General features: G+C 49.7%; 1 protein-coding gene across 2 annotated transcripts in view; it reads right to left on the bottom strand.

Annotated features, from left to right (window-relative positions):
- Positions 1–16,165, bottom strand: part of LOC132588309 (ankyrin repeat and fibronectin type-III domain-containing protein 1-like) — a 491,222-nt gene that overhangs the window by 340,164 nt on the left and 134,893 nt on the right. The gene's annotated exons all lie outside the window — the stretch shown is intronic.

The raw sequence follows: 16,165 nt of genomic DNA, 5'->3' as shown, positions 1-16,165 counted from the left end.
GCTGGCTACCAGAACCCAGCTTCCGCCAGGATCGAACTCTGGTCGTGAGTAAAGCTTGGACTGCAGTACTGCAGCTTTACCACTCTGCACCATGGGGCTCTTAATACACTGCTTATAGGAAGTGCCATCTTGTCGACTGCATTGACTTACACTGTGTAATCCATCTTGAGTCTCATTGAGAAAGGTGGACTATAAACAAACAAGCAAAATAAACAAAATAAATAAAGCACTGGGGGTTCCTTGTGATGGAAGACAGTTAAAAAAAAGTAGAAAAGAGACTGATGCATCTTAGAGCTGGCGCTTTTAAAATGAGCCCAACAGAGTAACTCTTGCAATCTTGTTTCCTCTACCACAGAACTGCACATCAAACACATTAATGGAAACATTCTGGATGTGTTTTGGGGGCATGGCTTCATTCCGAATTAACCTTTTCCCTTACAAAACACAGCACACGATCCAGCACAGGTCAACTTGATTCATCCAGGGCGTCTTCTTTTCAGCAGGAGACCCTTTAAAGTCCTCTGAGCCCTGAAGGAGGGAATCAGCCTGGTTCCAGGGTAGGTTGCAAAGTCCAATTCAAGAATATGTGGGGCCTTTGGGGGTGGAGCCAGGAGACATGGGGTGGAGCCAGAAGAAAGGTTGTGACAAGCATAATTGAACTCCAAAGGGAGTTCTGGCCATCACATTTAAAGGGACCACTCATTTTAAATGCCTTCCCTCCACTGCAAATAATGGATAGTGGCACCTTCTTTTGGAGCTCATAAAATTGGACACCTTGGTCCAATCTTCTTGAAACTTGGAGGGTCTTTTGAGAAGAGGTACCAGATGTTATGCTGCAAATTTGATGCATCTAACTCAGAAAACAGGCCCCCCTCCCAATATCCCCAGATACCCACAGATCAATTCTCCATTATTTCCTATAATGAGTGCCCAGCAGACATCCCCCTGCCCCCGCTTTCTTATTACAGGCCAGTCAGTCTGACTTCAGAAATTACAGGCCAGTCAGTCTGACTTCAATACCGGGAAAGTTGGTAGAAACCATTATCAAGGACAGAATGAGTAGGCACATTGATGAACACGGGTTATTGAGGAAGACTCAGCATGGGTTCTGTAAGGGAAGATCTTGCCTCACTAACCTGTTACATTTCTTTGAGGGGGTGAACAAACATGTGGACAAAGGAGACCCGATAGATGTTGTTTACCTTGACTTCCAGAAAGCTTTTGATAAAGTTCCTCATCAAAGGCTCCTTAGAAAGCTTGAGAGTCATGGAGTAAAAGGACAGGTCCTCTTGTGGATCAAAAACTGGCTGAGTAATAGGAAGCAGAGAGTGAATATAAATGGGCAGTCTTCACAGTGGAGGACGGTAAGCAGTGGGGTGCCGCAGGGCTCGGTACTGGGTCCCATGCTCTTTAACTTGTTCATAAATGATTTAGAGTTGGGAGTGAGCAGTGAAGTGGCCAAGTTTGCGGATGACACTAAATTGCTCAGGGCGGTAAGAACCAAAGAGGATTGTGAGGCACTCCAAAGGGATCTGTTGAGGCTGGGTGAGTGGGCATCAACGTGGCAGATGAGGTTCAATGTGGCCAATGCAAAGTAATGCACATTGGGGCCAAGAATCCCAGCTACAAATACAAGTTGATGGGGTGTAAACTGGCAGAGACTGACCAAGAGAGAGATCTTGGGATCACTGAAAATGTTAAGATAGTGTGCGTTTGCAATAAAAAAGGCCAACGCCATGCTGGGAATTATTAGGAAGGGAATTGAAAACAAATCAGCCAGTATCATAATGCCCCTGTATAAATCGATGGTGCGGTCTCATTTGGAGTACTGTGTGCAGTTCTGGTCGCCGCACCTCAACAAGGATATTATAGCATTGGAGAAAGTCCAGAAAAGGGCAACTAGAATGATTAAAGGGCTGGAACACTTTCCCTATGAAGAAAGGTTGAAACGCTTGGGGCTCTTTAGCTTGGAGAAACGTCGACTGAGGGGTGACATGATAGAGGTTTACAAGATAATGCATGGTATGGAGAAAGTAGAGAAAGAAGTACTTTTCTCCCTTTCTCACAATACAAGGGCATTCGATGAAATTGCTGAGCAGACAGGTTAAAACGGATAAAAGGAAGTACTTCTTCACCCAAAGGGTGATTAACATGTGGAATTCACAGCCACAGGAGGTGGTGGCGGCCACAAGCATGGCCACCTTCAAGAGGGGTTTAGATAAAAGTATGGAGCAGAGGTCCATCAGTGGCTATTAGCCACAGTGTGTGTGTATATATAAAAAAATTTTGCCACTGTGTGACACCGAGTGTTGGACTGGATGGGCCATTGGCCTGATCTAACATGGCTTCTCTTATGTTCTTATCCTAAACCGAGGGGAGGGCCTCCAAACCGGGGGATCCCCTGCCCCCAGCTGGGGATTGGCAACCCTATTCCAGTGGGGAGGCTGTTGATGGTCCAATCGCACAGAGTGTCTTAAAAGAAAAAGCATTCAGCACGAAAGGGCACTCAACTTATGCTGAAGTCTCCTGTGACTAACCATAATCGCTCATGCAGAGACTATCTTCACAGTTAAATGGGGACTGCGGGCCCTGGGATGGAATAACGCTACTATAGTGAGAACAAGTGGACTCCTCAATGAAAGCATCATGAGTTATTCACCAATGAACAGCCTATGCTCATTGAGGAATTGGGATCACACCCTCTGGGCCACTGTGTACATTCGCCCTGCCCCATGTGACCTCAATGCAATGGAAACCACATTCAAAAAGGCAGGCCTTCACATACCCAGTCAATCATTACTCGAACAAGGAGGAAGAAGAGACAGGAAATAATTATTGCGGCTCCTACAGCACCATGGCACCCAAAATGCAGGCATGCGTGAGGTCTAGGAAGCCACATTCCAGACACTAAGGAGAGGACACCACACGTGAAATGGGTTTTATCCAAAGTTAAAAGAGGAGGGAAGAACCAAACAAGAGCGAGAGTGCTGGATTTCCCATGCTTAGCAGCTTAAAGAGAACGGGAGGCTTTGTAAATCACCAAATGGGCCACCATAGCTTTAACACTGCCCCGTCATTGACATCAGCTCAGAAATTAGGAAAAGGCTGTAGGACCGTGTTAGGAATTAAAGCATTCTCACAGTGCTGCTCCATTGTTATTTGGTGGCTCCATTAGGACTGGTTTTCTGTTCCAATTATCTTTTAGGCAGAAAGGAGAATTTCAAGCAGGTGATAACAGATTTATCAGCTCTCTCTCCAGCCACCACTGCCACCCTGGCTACAGGCTCCGGCTCCTGCCATATCCCCTGCTGTCATCTCCTCCTCATTGCCACTCCCTCGTCACCACCAGCTTTCCCATGCCATTTTGGGTTCCTTCTCCAGCAGCTAAACTAGCACCCTGGCTCCTGCCATTTTCTTTTTGCAATGTCTGCATATGTGAACTTCAGTGAATTTTTTAATATATATATATTTAAAGGTGATCAGATTGTTTTTTCTGATGGTATGCAGAAATCTACATCTTAACTCATGGCTATATCCTTAACTAAGGGAGCAAAAGTGACCAAGCAAAGATACACACTTTTCATCTGGGAGTAAGTTTGGTGTATTGGTTAGTTGTGCAGACTCTTATCTGGGAGAACCGGGTTTAAGTCTTCACTCCTCCACTTGCAGCTGCTGGAATGGCCTTGGGTCAGCCATAGCTCTTGGAAGAGTTGTCCTTGAAAGGGCAGCTTCCAGGAGAGCTCTCTCAACCCCACTCACCTCACAGGGTGTTTGTTGTGGGGGAGGAAGGTATTGTGAGCCACTCTGAGATTCGGAGTGGTGGGCGGGATATGAATCCAATATCATCATCATCTTCTTCTTCTTAGTTTGGCTACCGCTGCACCAGTCAGATCTTGCCCATTTTCCAGACCACCGGTGGTAGGAATAACACTTCAGGATTCCAAGAGCTTCCACTGCTTAAGGTACACTAATGCAACACAACAAATATTACATACAGATGCCTATGCAGCTTGGCTAAAATTGCACAGGGGGTGTCCTTTCCCCTTTATCAACCCTTTCAACATCCTCCTTATCAGACAAAGAGCAATTTGGTTCTTAAAAACAAAAACCTTGGGAATCTTGTGGGTCTCTAAGGGGCTACTGGACTTGAATGTAGCTCTTGAACGTCCCAAACCTCCTCCAAAGACTCACCTAAGTGGGCACCTCAGCTCGGCTCCAAAAACAGAATGAGAGTTAAAAGGAGGTAAGTTGGGAGCCCCCACCCCAGTAAAGAATTGTTCTACCTTTAGTTGCAAATAAAAATACTCTTAAAGTTGACAATTTTCATATTTGGTCTTGAGACTTGCAATTTTGCGTTACTAAATCAATACCAACTGCTGAAACTATACAAGTCTCAACATGTAGTCAGTTCTTGTATGTTTTAAAACTGTTTCCAACCAGCAGACCTGATTTCACGTAGTAGTAAGAAAGTCCGATTGCAATGGAGCTAAAAGGCACTAAAGCCACAACATGCTAAAGGCTCAAATATTTCATTTTAATGAATTGCTTACAAGCAATCAGCATTTTTAAGCTATTGAGTCTTGACACTTTGAGACAAGCAATCGTGCATCTTTTGTTTTACAAAAGTCTTGGGCAGTATTGTTGCTCTGTGATTACTTCCATGGCTATCAATGTACCCAAATTCTTGTGCCTGCTTTAAAATATCTTGGTGCAGCCCCCCCCGCCCCCCCTTGACTCTTCCTTTATGAGAGCACAGTGGAAAACAGGCCTGCATTTCATCTTCTGGAGGAGAGCCACTTTCTACCACACAAGAGACACCAAGAATAGATCCCTCTGGCATTTCTCTAGATGAGAGTGCTTCCTACTATGGGACCTGCGTGGCCCTTGCCTTTAGTCTCCAAAAGCCACTACTGGCATCCCTTGAAAGAAACAGCCCGCAGAAATCCTAGCAGTGAGCCCAGCAAAATATTTCCTTATCTAGGAAAAACAAAACATGAAAAGTCCAGCCACCACCACCCCCCTCAATGGCGCTATCGCAAATCTGCTGTAATCTGACCAAGCCATCTCCCCGCAAAGAGCCAGTCAGTCCCTTCTAAAGCTGAGGCAGGGGCCATCAGGCCACAAAATGTCTGAGAAGTTTGCCCTGCTGCCATCATTGGTATGTGGATAAACAAGGAGATTCATCTCTATTCCTAACACCAGCGAGAACTGCTGGCAACTCCCCCTTCCCTCCCTTACAAAAAACAGCCCTTCACATTCAAAGGCACAACACAACTAATCTCCAGACAGCCCACTTATCCCTTTATTTGCTGAATTAAGTTATTTATACAAGAAGGTCCAAAGAGATACAGAGAAGTCATTTGCAGGGACATCCTGTGGCAACAGTCCTTTTATCTCTTTATTTATAGAAAGATATTTTGTGCAAAAACAACAACAAAAAACACCCCTAGCTGAAATGCAACAGCTTTGCTGCTTGTTATGCTCGTGCCACTGACAGTGACAGAAGCAACTATGCACAATGTTTTTGGGTGATAAGCAAGGCCAGTGCATATAAACGTAACCCAACCCTATGCCTACATTTTCCAACTAGGGATTATGCTTCTTCCTCTCTTTCCTATAGTATAGAGTAAATAATTTTCACCATCCCACTGGCACATGAACCTGAACCAAAGAGCAATTCAAATGTACTTTAGATATTATGACTCTCTCTCTCTCTCTCTCTCATTGGTCTAAAACACAGGGCTTTTTTTAAAAGCAGGAACGCACAGGAACGCAGTTCTGGCTGGCTTGGCATCAGGGGGTGTGGCCTAATATTCAAGTGAGTTCCTGCTGGACTTCCCCACAAAAATGCCCTGTGTGAAACAATGGTGGCATCAGGGGGTGTGGTCTAATATTCAAATGAGTCCCTGCTGTGCTTTTTCTATAAAGCAAGCCCTGCTAAAACAGCATTATTTCTGATTGTTGTAACGGCCATGATTTTGAATCCCATTAACCTGTAACAAAAGTACCTTCTCCAGACAACAGAATGTGATGCACCCCCCACTTGGCTCCATGAGGCAGGCCAACTCCACCAGGGGCAATTTCATTTTCATTCACCAAAAGAAACATGTGCCAGTAAGGTCCCTTTTGTCAGCTTCTCTAGGACCAGTTGCTGTTTGGCTCTTTCCTTTCCAGAACATTCTCTTGTAATTTCATTCTATAGCATTCTGAAAAAGTTAGTCCCTTGAGATTATTTTCTTCTTCCCTCCACTTGCTCTTCCCTGGTATTATGTCTCTTGGGTACTGTCCTAAATTGTAAACCACTTTTTAAAAAGAACATTTTATTGGAATTTTACAAATGACAGTGAACGTATGCAGAGCAATTGTAACAACTATCTAAACCAAACAAATACAACAAACTACAAATAGAACACTATGGAAATATGCTTTCAGACTATTATAACAAAAATGAAATAATAATATAACACAGAAGGCAAGGATATCAGGAGTAACTCGTAATATATTGGGCCAGTTTATACCTAAGAGTAACTTCTGAAGAACTGTCTCACAACAAGACATGAGAATTCAAATAAGAAGATTCAGTGAAGTCTGATCTCTTAGTACAATAAAGCGATCAGCCATGTAGTCAAATTTCACAACAAATTTGTATACCACTTTGAATGCGTTGGCAGAAAGGTGGTAGAGAGAGAGACGGAGACAGAGAGAATGGGATCACTGATGGTTAATGTAGGAAGGCCTCCTTTCCTCCCGCAATCTGTACTGGACCTAGAATGCATTCTCCTGAAAGTTACAAACTCCCACAAAGGATGGGAATCCAACATTTGTACATACTCACTCAACAACTGCGAAAACAGAGTTGATGAAGCATTATCTAAGACAGGTTCTGGCTTAGATAAAGCTAAAAGTAGGCCCCTGTGCAAGCGCTGAGTTGTTACCAACCCATGGGGTGATGTCACATCACAACATTTTCATGGTATGGTTTGCCATTGCCTTTCTCAGTCATCTATACTTTATCTCCAAGCAAGCTGGGTACTTATTTTACCAACCTCGGAAGGATGGAAGGCTGAATCAACCTTGAGCTGGCTACCTGAACCCAGCTTCTGCTAGGATTGAACTCAGGTTTAGATCTTTGCTGGACATTTGGGAGTTGGACTAGATGACCCTGGAGGTCCCTTCCAACTCTATGATTCTATGATTAGAGCACTTAAAGAACTTATGGTTCTCATAAGGTGAAGAGGCAGCAGCTGCAGAACGACGGGTTGCTTACCTGTAACTGTAGATCTTTGAGTGGTCATCTGTGCATTCACACCCATGAAATAGAGCGCCTGCGCCGATCCCTGAATCGGTATCTGAAAAGCCCGGGATTTTTCCGAGCTCGGCGCCAATGGGCATGCGCAGGCGTCCCAGTATGCATGCTCACCGGTGCCAGCGCAGGGATCCCGCCAGTTCCTTCCTGACCGCTGGAAGCCCCTACTGGAGGGAGACCATCAGCAGCGGGGAAGGAGGGCGGGTAGTGTGAATGTACAGATGGCCACTCGAAGATCCACAGTTACAGGTAAGCAACCTGTCTATCTTCATCAAGGTCTATGTGCTTTACACAAATGGGAGATTAGCAAGCAAGACATACCTGGAGGCGGGAAGACGGTCAACTGGAAGAAACAGCTTGCAACACCGCCGTTCCCAACCGAGTCCTCTGCTGAGCATGCACATCCAGCGTGTAGTGCTTCATGAAGGCATACGGAGAAGACCAAGTGGCAGTCTTGCAGATATCAGAAAGGGACACACCTCTCAGGAATGCCACCGACGTGGCCATCGCTCTTGTGGAGTGTCCACGAACAGGTCCAGGTTATGGCTTCTTTGCCAACAAATAACAGAGTTTAATCATCTCAGTGAGCCATTTTGAGAGCCTCTGAGACGAAATCCTGGAACCTATCTTGGGAGCAGCATATGAAACAAAAACCTGCTTGTCCTTACGAAAAACCTCTGAACGTTTCAAATAAAACAGTAAAGCACGCTTAACGTCCAGAGCATGCAACCTACGTTCCTCGTCCTCAGAAGGGCTAGGGTAAAAAGTGGGCAACCAAACTTCTAAATTGAGGTGGAACTGAGAGACCACCTTTGGAAGAAAACTAATGTCCGGAGCAAGGGAAACCCCAGCCTCTCTAAAAACAACATAAGGGTAATCACACCGCATCGCCATGAGCTCCCCAACACAACATGCTGATGTGATGGCAACCAAAAATGCAGTCTTCCATGACAAGAGCTGCAAAGAGCACGTGGCCATCGGCTCAAAAGGGCGCCGAGTTAGTTTGTCCAGCACTAAAGTCAAGGCCCACAACTGAGGGGGCGACCTTGACGGTGGGTGCAGCCTAAATAACCCCTTCAAAATCTTTTGAACTGAGGGTGTGCGAAAACAGAGTACCCCTCCACCAGATCGTGGAAGGCAGATATTGCCACCAAATAAACTTTAATGGAGGAGAAAACCAGGCCCGCATCCGCTAGTGACAACAAAAAATCAAAAATTTTCGCCAATCCCACCCTGCTAGGTGAGACCGAAGGGTCAACTAAAAACTTGGTAAATCTCTGCCACTTCCTGTCATAGGAAGCGCGGGTGGACGGTTTTCTGCTGTTCATAAGAACTTGCTGGACCCTGTCAGAGAACCCTACTGGTCGATGAACCACGCTGTCAGCTTCAGATGCGGCACGTTGTGATGGAATACATGCCCGCCCTGAGCCGACAGAAGGTCCGGTTCTGCCGGGAACTGGTAGAAGACCCCCCTCGAGAGTTGGAGCAGGATCGAGAACCAGTTCTGGCGAGGTCACCAGGGAGTCACCAGGATGCAGTCTGGTCTTTCCCTTGCTATTTTGTTGACCACCTTCGTCAAAAACGACAGAGGCGGGAACATGTAGAGGAACCGGCCCTCCCAAGGAAGCAGCAGCCCGTCTCCCAGAGATGCTGGATCCGTTCCCCCTCTGGAACAGAACATGGGGCATTTCTTGTTCACGGCCGTGGCAAAGATATCCAGCTGCGGGTACCCCCAAAGCTGGAATACAGGCTTCAGAAAACGCCACTGCAGTTCCCACTTGTGCGGGGAAGCCCCACCTCTGCTGAGGGAGTCTGCTTGAATGTTGAGGACCCCCGGAAGATGTGCCGCCTTCACGAAGATGTCGTACTGGAGACACTCCAACCAGAGATCCATTGCCAATGCGCAGAGCTGACGAGACACTGTCCCCCCCGCCTGTTGATGTAGCACAGGGCAGTGGTATTGTCCGTAAGCAGCGCTAGCGTCTTCCCCGCCACTAGAGGACAGAAAGGGCATAGGGCAAAGTGAACTGCCAGCAGTTCCATTAGTTTATGTGGAACTGAGTCAGTTTTGGCGGCCACTGGCTCCCCACACACAGGCCTTCCATGTGGGCCCCCCAACCCCACAAGGAAGCATCTGTGGTGATAGTCACAGTGGGAGTTGGCAGATGGAAGGGAGCTCCCTGGCAGATGTTGTTCTCTGCCTCCCACCACTGTAGCGTCTGAAGAGTCCCTGATGGGATGGTGAACCTCATTCGAGGTGAGTCTCTGAGTGGACGAAACTGGCAAAGAAACCACAACTGTAGGCCTCTCATTCTCAGTTTTGCGAAAAGTAGCACGCTTGTCGTCGCCGCCATCAGCCCCAGCATCCGCTGAAGCTGCTGTGCTGTGCCCCACTTTTGCCTCTGAAGCAGTTGTACCAGACCGACAATGTCCTTTGCCCTCTGCAAAAGTAGGTATGCCCAATGCTGGTCCATATCCAGCAAAGCCTCTATGAACTGCACTGTCCTTGACGGAGTAAGATGGGATTTCTCCAAATTGACCTGCAACCCCAAGGTGTCGAGAAGACGTAGAGTGATGGCAATGTGCGTTGAAAAACTTTCCCTTGACTTCTCCACAAGGAGCCAGTCGTCGATGTATGGAAAAACGACAACTCCATGGAGAAGGAGATGGGCAGCAACAATGCTCATCATCTTCGTAAACACCCGAGGTGCAGTGGACAGGCCGAACGGAAGGGCTTTCAACTGGAAGTGCTGGGAACCCACTGCAACCTGAGGAAATGCCTGAACACCGGATGGATGCTGACATGGAAGTAGGCATCCTTGAGGTCCCGGGTCGCCATCCAGTCCCCATGGTTGATGAGGGGCAGGATTGTTTGCAGCGTGGCCATTCTGAACCTCTGGTACAGAATGAATTTGTTCAGATTCCGAAGATCCATAATTGGTCTTAAGCCCCCGTCCCTCTTGGGGACCAGGAAATAACGAGAGTAAAAACCTCCCGTCCTGGCTTCCGCCGGAACTCTCTCTATGGCTTGTTTTTGTAGGAGGTTGTTCACCTCCACCAGCAGAGGTGGGGAAGGGGAAGTGGTAATCACCACGGACTGGTTCGGAATCTGCACAAACTCTATTTTGTAGCCCTCTTCTATGATGGACAGAGCCCACCTGTCTGTAGAGATCAACTCCCAGGCAGGTAGGAAAGGGCGGAGGCGGATAGATGCTGAAGTGGGGGCGATGACGCGTACCACAAGAAAGTCAAAGGCCCTGCTTTTGAGGGCGGGCACCCTTAGACTTGCCAGTGGCCTGAGAACCATAGCGGTTCCTGTTGTTGCCTGAGTACGATGGTCTGTCAGGCTGGGTGGAGCGAGGTCGCCATTGCTGTTCCGGGGAAAACTTTTGGTAAGGCTTTTTGGCCCACGATTTGTGCCACTGCTTCGCCTTAGGAGCCCTGGAGGTGGCCTGCACGCCCAGGTTCCTGGAGGTCTTGAGGCTCTTATTGATTTCCTGCAGTGCACCGTCTGTGGTGGTGCTAAACAGGCCACCCCCTTCGAAGGGCAAGTCCTCGACAAAAGCCCTAGTGTCCTGCTGCAGGGCTGTTGATCGTAACCAGGAGTGCCGACGAATGCACACAGCGGACGTGATTGCCTTTGCCGACACGTCCACCATGTGCTTTGCTGCAGCCAATTGCTGCTTGGCCACAGCAAAGCCTTCTTTCTGCAGCTTCCTGGCAGCAACCTTTTTGTCCTCGCTCAGGGAAGAGAGGAGAGGGGTGAGTTGTTTCCATACGGATTACTAGTATCTAGGCATGCAAGCCGCATAATTAGATACCTTTACTCCTAGGGCCCCTGCAGAATAAACCTTTCTCCCTATGTTGTCCAGCTTCTTTCCCTACTTGTCTGGTGGGGATGAGTGGACCTTCCGTTCCTTGGAGGAAGAAGAGACGACCACTGAGTTCGGTTTCGGATGGGTACATATGGACCCTGTACATATGGTTCAGCCATCTGGATGACACTGGAGTTGAAGATGGTTTCTTCCAGGGCTCCTTCACTGCCTGCAGAATCACTTTGGTGACTGGCAAAGCGATTGCTGTGGATGTGTCCTTTGCATAATGTCAAAGACATTAACATCCACAACAGGTTGTGGTTGCATCACAGGCAGGGAGAGGGAGGTTGCCATCCTCTTCACCAGGTCACCATAGGACTTCAGATCCTCCGATGGCGAAATAGGAATATCTTCGGCCGTCTGGGAACCTGGCGAAGGCTCCAAAGCACCTTCCTGGGCGTCGGTACTGCTCTCCGAGTCCGATGAAGAAGACTCCCGGTGTACGGAGTGCTCAGAGAGGATGGGCATCGATTCCCAAATCGGTGAGCGGATCGACGTCAATGGTTGCCGACGAGTCTCAGCTGCTGGGGTGGTGCACCTCTCCGGAGGGATCGATACCGATGGCCTTCGGGAATGGTGCGACAGCCTCGACATGCAGAATGCCTCTGACTGTTGGTCCCACTCCGCAAACTCCCTCGGTGGATACCACTGGTAAGGAGGGTAGGGATACGGGTAGGTGGGCGGCCACTGACGCTGCTCCCACGATGGTAGCGGTGGGAAACGGCGTGGTGCCATGGAGGGCTCTAACTCCCATCTGCCTCTGGGCTCCATCGGGAGAGACGGGTCCATCGATGCCGAAGCCTCCACTTCCGAGATCGAACCGCTCCCCCTGCGTCCGGGATGACGAGGATCGCTGGGTGAGGTCGATCTCCTGCTCAGACATCGAGAGACGGGGCTGTTGAGTACTGCCTCTCGATGCTGATGTGCTGTGGCACGGGGACGCTAGGATCTTCCTCGGCGGAGAAGAGGTCATCGGTGCCGAAGCGTCATGAGAAGGCGATGGGAGTGCGGGGCCTCTTCCGCTTCTCTTTGGACTTGGCCTTCTTCGAAACGGATGCTCGGATCCCCGAGTCATCCCGACGCTTCTTGGTGGGTGTGTCCACTGATCCCTCTTTTGTGGAGGAGCCTCGCTCGATTGGCATTTCGGTCATGATCGGGGTCACATCGGCCGATGTGACTGACGGGGCCGGGGTGTCTGCCATGGTCGATGCCGATGGGCCCGATGCCGATCTCTGAGGGCGGAGTGCCGACTCAATCAAAGCCGCCGAAAGCCGCACCGCCCGGTTCTTCCGCGTTTGCTTGGAGAAGCGGAGACAGTGTGGGCAGGACTCCACGCGGTGCCCTTCACCCAAGCAGAGAATACACAGGGAATGGCTGTCTGGGGGGGAAATCTTATTCCCACAAGAGCAGGAGCGTTTGAAACCCCCCCAACGTCTTTCCATAGACGCCAATCGCCAAAAAACCCACTCAGAGTCCTCTGAGGGGAAAAAAACTTTTGGGGGAAAACAAACGGGGGGAAAGGCCCCGAAGGGCAGTCCAACAAACACACATAAACTTTTTTTCTTTTTTTTAACTAATTATCTAACTAACTATCTAACTATCTACTCTAAGAAAACAACAAACAGGCTATATACAACGAGAAAAGGCAAAAAAACGATATCTCACCGACCAGGGACCGAAAGGTAAACCTCTCCGCGCAGCGGTCAGAAAGGAACTGGCGGGATCCCCGCATTGGCGCCGGTGAGCATGCGTACTGGGACGCCTGTGCATGCACATTGGCGCCGAGCGCGGAAAAATCCCGGGCTTTTCAGATACCGATTCGGGGATCGGCGCAAGCGCTCTATCCCATGGGTGTGAAGCACAGAGACCACGAAGAAGATAAATCTGCTGGTGACTTAGAGGACAGCCCAGAGAGTAAGGTAAGAAAGCGTTTGCTGCTGCGTCTTTCTTACCCGAATTCTAGAAACAAAGCCACCAAGTGACAGATCAGTGGCTAGGCCCCTAATGACAGATCAGTATACATCAAGAGTGAGTCTGCTGGGCCCGAACTCCTTTCTGCCAAGTATAGAGGTATAAATCACTAGGCAACAACCTAACCCTATTTCTTAGCAGAACTCTGGACAGATTTCAGCCATTAACATAAGCCAGAGACTAAACCTTCATTGGAATGAGTGGGAGACCAAGCTAGGGTGACCATAATGTCTGAAGGCCAGCCAGGGACACCTTTGGGGGGGGAAGATAGGGGTGTGCGCGCGCGAAGTGCGTGCGCGCCGCCGGAAACAGGAAGTGACGTCACTTCCGGTGATGTCATGCCACCGCCGGAAACAGGAAGTGACACCACTTCCTGTGACATCATTTCCCCGCATCACCTGCCGGAAACGGGAAGTGACATCACTTCCTGTGACATCACTTCCCCCAAATGACATCATTTCCCCCAAATGCCACTGCCGGAAACAGGAAGTGACTTCACAGCACTTCCTGTAACGTCCCCAAAAATCCCCCAAATATCACCGCCGGAAACAATTTTGTTCTCAAATCCTGTATATACTTCATCAGTATATGGGATAAGGCACTTTCTCAACTGTGCTGCATAATGCAGCCTATTTATTTTGTCCTGTTGGCTCTGTTGGCTCTATCTGCGCCACCTTCATCACTTTCGGGGTGTGGATCCCCCAGTGGGGTGGTCTCCCGACTCCCTCCGCCGGCTGTTTCTCATAGCCCTGCGCCCCCTCTTTCATTTGATATGTGTCCCGTGCGGGTGCCACCCTCCCGCCAGGAGATGCCGCAAAATGAGCCCCCTTGAGGCTTATGGCGGCAGGGCTCGGGGGAAGCGAGCTAGACTGCTGTTCTTTTGAGGGGTTATAGAGTGTTTCGAGCCCGTCCCTGTGGCATCGGTCCCATCATTGTGGGACCCAGGGGGCCGGCGCAGCAGCACACCGAAGCAGCCTGTCACAGGTCGAGATGCAGGACAGGAACCCGGAAGTGACCGACAGGCTGCTTCAGCGTGCCGCTGCGCCGGCCCCCTGGGCCCCACAACTATGGGACCGATGCCACAGGGACGGGCACAGACACAAACACAAAGCTCCCTTACACTGAATCAGTGCTTGGGTCCACCAAAGTCAGTATTGTCTACTCCAGTCACAAACACAAAGCTCCCTTACACTGAATCAGTGCTTGGGTCCACCAAAGTCAGTATTGTCCACTCCAGTCACAAACACAAAGCTCCCTTACACTGAATCAGTGCTTGGGTCCACCAAAGTCAGTATTGTCACATAAGAACATAAGAGAAGCCCTGTTGGATCAGGCCAATGGCCCATCCAGTCCAACACTCTGTGTCACATAAGAACATAAGAGAAGACCTGTTGGATCAGGCCAGTGGCCCATCCAGTCCAACACTCTGTGTCCCATAAGAACATAAGAGAAGCCCTGTTGGATCAGGCCAATGGCCCATCCAGTCCAACACTCTGTGCCCCATAAGAACATAAGAGAAGCCCTGTTGGATCAGGCCAGTGGCCCATCCAGTCCAACACTCTGTGTCCCATAAGAACATAAGAGAAGCCCTGTTGGATCAGGCCAATGGCCCATCCAGTCCAACACTCTGTGCCCCATAAGAACATAAGAGAAGCCCTGTTGGATCAGGCCAGTGGCCCCTCCAGTCCAACACACTGTGTCCCATAATAAGAACATAAGAGAAGAAAGACTTACCTATTTGATGTGTGGCTGGCTCAATGGAAGGTCCCAGCAGCTGAGCAGGGCAGCGCGGGGAGCGCAGCCAGGCAAGGCCGGGGATCGCTGGGCGGCCTGCGCCGCCGCGCCCAGCCACCCAGCAGGGAGCGGGGCCGGGCGGGCAGCGCAGCCAGGCCAGCCCGGGGATTGCTCGGCGCCAGGGCCAGAGGGCTCAGCCGCCGAGCAGGTGAGTGGGACAGGGGCGGGCAGCGACCCACTAGGGGAGCCGGGAAGGGGAGGGAGGGCCTGGGATCGCTGGGCCGGCGCCGCGCCGGCCCAGCGACCCACTAGGGGAGCCGGGAAGGGGAGGGAGGGCCTGGGATCGCTGGGCCGGCGCCGCGCCGGCCCAGCGACCCACTAGGGGAGCCGGGAAGGGGAGGGAGGGCCTCGGCGCCGCGCGCACGGCTGTGTGGCGGGCCCTACGCATGCGCAGAGCCCGCCACACCGCCGTGCGCATGTGCAGGGACGCTGGCTCCCTCACTCCCCGCCTTCCCCACCCGCGCGCGCGGCCCGCCGGCTAAACCGGGACTTTTTAATGGTCCCGGTATAGCCAGGGCGGGATGCGGGAATTGGTGGCCAGAACCGGGAAAGTCCCGGGAGACCGGGACGGTCTGGCCACCCTAGACCAAGCCATCTCCCTGCAAAGAGCCAGTCAGTCCCTTCAAAACCCAAGACAGGGGCCATCAGAGATGGTACCAACTATCGTACTTGACAAAGCAGTTTATTCCTTCTTTTATATTTGACCAAATGCCTGTTCTTATAAGCAGCTGTTATATTTACTCATGTAGTTAGGCTATCCAGCCCACATTCAAAGTATAAAAATACAGATAATACAATACAGATAATACAATCCAGAAATCCAAGGCAGATAAGGATGTCTAATCAGTTAAAATTAACTAAAACCCAAGGAGAAGCTAAGCCATCATCATCTTGTCCTGAAGTCCCGTGTTATCAGGTCTTTAAAAAAAAAAAAAACAGGAATACACAGGAACACAGTTCCAGCTGGCTTGCCATCAAGGGGTGTGGCTTATTATTCAAATGAGTTCCTGCTAGGCTTTTCCTACCAAAAAGCCCTGTGCAAAACAATGGCGATGTCAGGAGTGTTGCCTAATATGCAAATGAGTTCCTGCTGGGCTTTTTCCTATAAAAGAAAGCTCTGCCTGTTATCATACATTTCTCAGTATTTGAGAATATCTTCCCATGAGCAAAGCCGTTGGCATTGTCTGAAAACGTAAAGAAGTGAATGCCTTTCTATAGT

This window comes from Heteronotia binoei, chromosome 20, assembly GCF_032191835.1.
Source record: "Heteronotia binoei isolate CCM8104 ecotype False Entrance Well chromosome 20, APGP_CSIRO_Hbin_v1, whole genome shotgun sequence".
Lineage (NCBI taxonomy): Eukaryota > Metazoa > Chordata > Lepidosauria > Squamata > Gekkonidae > Heteronotia > Heteronotia binoei.
Note: the sequence above shows the minus strand (reverse complement) of the source record. Positions and strands in the feature narration are given on the sequence as shown.